This window comes from Maniola jurtina, chromosome Z, assembly GCF_905333055.1.
Source record: "Maniola jurtina chromosome Z, ilManJurt1.1, whole genome shotgun sequence".
Lineage (NCBI taxonomy): Eukaryota > Metazoa > Arthropoda > Insecta > Lepidoptera > Nymphalidae > Maniola > Maniola jurtina.
Window position 1 is genome coordinate 17,069,268 of NC_060058.1, and position 6,211 is coordinate 17,075,478.

The window sequence follows — 6,211 nt, forward strand, 5'->3', positions numbered from 1 at the left end:
ATTGGCTTGTAGCTAAAGTAAAGGAAACAATCTGGATATCAGGAATTCTTGGTTATATTGGAAACTAGCTGATGCCCGCGACTTCGTCCGCGTGGATTTAGGTTTTTCAAAATCCCGTGGGAACTCTTTGGTTTTCCGGGATAAAAAGTAGCCTATGTGCTAATCCAGGATATTATCTATCTCCATTCCGAATTTCAGCCAAATCCGTCCAGTAGTTTTTGCGTGAAGGAGTAACAAACATACATACACACACACACACACACACACACACACACACACACACACACACGCACACACACACACACACACACACACACACACACACACACACACACATACAAACTTTCGCCTTTATAATATTAGTGTGATAATTCAATATTTTAATTTTAATATTTAATAATATTTATTTATTTAAAAAATATTTATACAGTCTATAAAAATTCAGGTGTATTCATAAACTCGCCACTTGAGTTTTACCGTACACCTGAGGTGCCGTCGATATTAGCTTTTACACGCAACACATTCATCTAGTGATATCTATACTAATAAATAAAATTGGAGTGTCTGTCTGTAATTTCGAAATAATTACCTCATATTAAGCTCATAGGGTTATTTGAACGATACCTTAACTGAATCACACGTTTTTAAAATTTTTGTCTGTCTGTCTGTCTGTCTGTCTGTCTGTCTGTCTGTCTGTTTGAAAAGGCTAATCTTGGGAACGGCTGAACCGATTTTGACGGGATTTTCACAGACAAGTAGAGAATTTACCAGGGAGTAACATAGGCTACTTTTTTAACCGACTTTCAAAAAGGGAGTTGTGTTTTTCTACCTATGTACACCGAAATCTTCGAGATTTCTGAACCGATTTGCGTCATTTCTTTTTTAATCGATAGAGGAACTTTGCGACATTGTTTCATAAAAAATTTGGAGTCCAACTCCTCAATCCTGATGCTGCAGGGGATCTGACCAATCCACGCGGGCGAAGCTGCGGGCATCAGCTAGTGTGATATAATACTTAAAATCTAGGTATTACAATTAGGTAGGTACGTACAACCTATCAACCGTGTTTGGCGGCGCGCTCTTGGAAAGGCCTATGTCCAGCTGTGGACGCTTACAGGCTGATGGATGGATGGATGGAACCTAACAACATTGGGCTAAATATATACTATTTTGAAGCTAAATCTAGTAGGTAACAACGTTATCATTAAAATTATAAATATATGTAGGTAGGTAAATAAAAAGTTCGTAGGTAGAATATAGTGCGAATGTCGTAAGGCGTGGTAAAGACATGGGTAAGACGCTCACTCACACTACTTCATGTACGATATCTTACACTACTTCGTGTATGATTTTATAACTTTGGTGAAGGGTGATTATTTTATTTAAGTGCGATGATTAGGTCAAGTAATTTAAGTGATTATGCAGTCTTAGATGGAAGCGGGCTAGCCTGGATGGGTATGGCAGTTTTTAGTAAACTCTTGCCTACTCCTTTGGTTTCTACACGGCATCATACCGGCTAAATCTAACCGGTAACTAGCCACGGCCGAAGCAGATCAGACCAGTGATTTAGATATTATAAAAGTCCAAACACTGCTGCGAATCGAACCCGGGACCTCCCACTAACAATACCACAGGCCACTGCGCCAGGGAGGTTGTTCGGCTCGCATTTCGCCGGTTTTCTATGATTTAATTTATATTTTATTTTTAACCCCCGACTCAAAAAGAGAGGTGTTATAAGTTTGATGTGTGTATCTGTGTACCTATCTGTCTGTGAGCCGGCCGTGGGTTGCATCATGATGATGAATGTCTTGTAGCAAAAGTAAAGGAAAAAATCTTGATACCGTGAATTCTTGGTTAAGTACCTACATCGCAATAACAATTAAAAGCGTCAGGACGAAATAATATGTCTACTAAATCACATAGTAGATGATGCTGTATTTTTAAACCCCGACCCAAAAAGAGGGGTGTTATAAGTTTGATGTGTGTATCTGTGTATCTGTATATCTGTGTATCTGTCTGTGGCAACGTAGCTCCTAAACTAATGAACCGATTTTGATTTAAATTATTTTTTTGTTTGAAAGGTGGTTTGATCGAGAGTGTTCTTAGCCATAATCCAAGAAAATCGGTTCAGCCGTTTGAAAGTTATCAGCTCTTTTCTAGTTACTGTAACCTTCACTTGTCGGGGGTGTTAATAATTTTTTAATTTACACTTGCGTTATAATAAGAAACAATCTGTACCTATATATTTTGAGTGCGCTATGAATAAATTTCAATTTTTTTTTTTTCATTGAATACAATAAAACTGTCGTCTTTACTAGTTAAACGAAAAAAGAAAGAAAGAAGACTCAATAGAAAGTGGTTAGATGTTGGGTTAGACAAAGAAAGTAAGATCAATGGAAACTTCTAAAGAGTTTCATTTAAATAAAAGCCATGTCATTGCATACGTTTTCTAGTTATCCATTTAGTGGTTCGAGAAACCCTCCCTCCCGTCCGGCACAAGAAAAAACATGTTCCGTATGCAATGACCTTAGCTTTGTGTATACAAACAATTAATTTCAAGGTTTGACTTTACTTGAAATGTAAAGATCATTTATTTAATCAGATACGAGATGATACCGGTGACTTGGTCCGATTTGGGTCTTTTACAAATCCCGTGGGAATTTTTTATTTTTCCGAGCTAAAAAGTACCTACTTTATGTCCCTTTCTGGATGCAAGGTTGTATCAAATTATGCAAAAATTGGTTAAACAAATGGGCTATGAAATGGACAGACATATTTTATTTGATATTATGAATTGTGGGTATCTCTAAGACAATAATGTACTTTTAAATACCTGTACCTAAGTAAGTGGTAAAAATAGATAGATGATTTAGATTTGTGGCTCGTATTTAGGGGGTCCAGGTAGGTAAATGAGCCTTTAGGCTCACTCTCTGATCACTGGAGTCCTACTGGATCAATATAAACCGGGCATAAACTTCGAAGCGTCAAACGTAATGGGGAGACTCGGAGATAAATAAACGTTGATTGACAACGCGCCGTCTCGGAGGAAATTACCTTAAAACCTCCTTTCAATGGCGAAGTAACTGCTTTTCTGTGTTATGAATCAGTGAAATCTATCTCCGGGTCGTATTCCTCATTGCTGAGGCTCGGGATCTTTTTAGAGTTCCCTAGTAAAACAAGGAACCTTTATAGTTTCTTCCAGTCCGTCTGTCCTCATGTCTGTGTGTCACAGCCATTAATTAAAAAATAAAGTTCAAATTAAGCATAGTTATAAGAACTTGTTACTTACTAAAATTTTGATAAAAACAGATACACACGTCAAACTTATAATAACACCCCTCTTTTTGGGTCGGGGGTTAATAAATACAAGTTAACGAGGCATGAACCAACTATGACCGTATGACGTCAAACGTAGTTGAGGCTTTTGTTAACATCCTATCAAGGGCGTATGAAATCCGTCTTTGTCTAAACGAAAGTTATTATAATTGGCAAGTATCCGCCCTAGTAACAGGCCACCAGGCCACAGTTTTTTAAGCACGCTCATTGGTGTAAAACTTAGAATAGTTCTATGCACGATAACAGGAGACTGGCGCCGATTCTGTTGTCTTTCTCTTAACTAAATCAAGACCATCTGCATCTTTTTTCTCATAATATTGCAAAAAAGGACCAAACATGAATTTTACATTTAAACACTCTAAATTTTAGTGCACGCTACAAATTTAAACAGTACAAATTAAAAATTTACACCCCTGACAAGTGAAGTCTTTCAAACGGCTGAACCAATTTTCTTGGATTAAGGCTAAGAACACTCTCGATCAAGCGACCTTTCAAACAAAAAAAACTAGATTAAAATCGGTTCATTAGTTAAGGAGCTACAATGCTACAAACATTTCATTTCAAAAAACTTTTTTGAAGTCAGTTAAAAACTATCGTTTAACTATTTCACATTAGCCCCCTACCATCACAGACTGCATTACCTATCACTTGTTACCAAGTTTGCACAGACAAGTGCTGGAACAACTATACGTTCTGGCGGTACGTGTTGAATAAGTCAGCCAATCACTATTTAATTTTATATACCATTTAAACTTGCGACTTCGTTCGCGTGTATGTAGGTTTTTTTTTAAATCCCGTGGGATCTCTGATTTCCTTTGATAAAAAGTAGCCTATGTGATAATTTAGGGTATAAATATCTCCATTCCGAATTTCAGCCAAACCCATCCAGTCATTTTTGAAAGTAGCAAATATTAGTGTGATAATAAAATAATTATCGTTTACTCGTTTATGGAGCACTTAATGTTGAGAATAGATCTTAGGAAAAGTGCCGGGTGAGTTGAGTTGATAACGAATGATAGGGGATGCCCTTTTCGGTAAACAATGGTAATAAATACAGCGAGCGGCGCGCTTAGCGGCGTCTCTCCGCGCGGTGGGCGGTGACGGCATAGGTACGCATACACGATGCAATCAGCCCTGGCACATATGGATGCATCGAGAATTAAAAAAAAAACCGACCTCAATAACCTTTATAAATAAGATAATAAATAAGATTTTTAATAAAAAAAGTTTTTTTTACTAAAAGGTAAAAATATTTTTGTTTCTACACGTGTATACGTATGTATGAAGTCGGACAAGTATCATAAAAGAAATTAGAAATCAAAGCATGAAGCTCGCCCGACTTCATACATACATACACGTGTAGAAAAAACATTTTTTACTTTTTAGTGTTTTGGTCATTGAAGTCGTTTTTTTTTGTTTTTTTTTTATTATTTCACATCTTGAAGTGGCCCCCCGTTCTAAAATGTGCTTGCTATACCTGGTTAAAAACCACCAACCGTTTACTAATCCATTACACCTATCGCGAGAAATTTACCTTTATACGTTGAGGAGTTCTGTTCTTTATCTCCAAAGATAGTCATCAGATCTTCACCAAAGTAAAATGGGACCACCTCGAAAGTATCATCTACCAAAGAAAAAAAAAATTGTAAAAATTGGTTCATGTTTGGCGAAATAAAAATAAAAAGAAAAAATATACATACCGTCATCCTTTTTTTTTTAAGTCGATTTGATAGGTAGATTTGATACATTGAACTCACGCAAATTGACTAAACAAATATTTATACTTACAATAATAATTGAATATTAATTGATGAGCTGGCTAACAAAACGGTTTAATTGAACGAAATAAAATTTTACAGAGGAACAAAATAGAATGATAGCTTCTGAAACTATATCGTTTTGCTATGCCGTTTCACCATATGACTTAAAACTTATTGGGTTCAAAAAAATATTGTGTTTGAAAAATTCAGGACCGATAAAATATATTCGTAGCAACACAGCAGTAGCAGGAGCAAAAGTAGCTTTTGTGTTCTGATGTTACAAGGCGTTGGAGGAAACCTTTCAACCACAGCAAACTTTAAAGTCACTGGAAAAGTTTTATGACTTTCAGCTTGGTTGAAAGAAAATGGTTTTAAATACAGTTAAAAAATTGTTAACCAATTATTTTCATGTTGTAAATAAAATTAATTCAAAAAATTGTTGAATATTACAGTAAAACCCAATTCAAGCTTAAATCACATCAACAGTGGAATCAACACCCGCTGGTGGTGTTCTCACTAGATTACAACATGGGGTTATTCAATGGGCAGGCCAACTAATTCCTGAAAGGCCGGCAACACATCGGAGGTGCCCTGGTGCTGTGGTGCTGCAAATGTTCATAGGCTGCGGTAATCACTTAACAACAGATGATCCGCCTGCTCGTTTGCTCGCTATTTTTATTTAAAAATATAGATAAATGATATAAAAACTGACCTTACAATAAGAAAACCGGACATTCCCGGAAGTGAATAAGCTACCCAAGTTTATAAACAAAATAACAAATCAATCTAAACTTATTTTGGAAAAGAAATACTCTTTTGTAGTTCCATTTTATTCCTGCTTTTGTACCTACATAATATCCTACGTTATAAATTAAGTTTTAAACCTGAAACTAATCCAACTAATCATATTATCTTCTTCATACCTCATTTTAGAAATGTTAAACAAAAGACAGAAACGTAAAATAAACAAATTGAAAATGCAAAAAAAATCTCAGTCATCGATGAAAATGCAAAAAAAAATCTCAGTCATCGAGGCATAAATCAAATATTTATCTAAGCTACAATTCCTTGAAATATTCCATAAAATATTATGAAAGTTTTAAATCGAAAGCTAA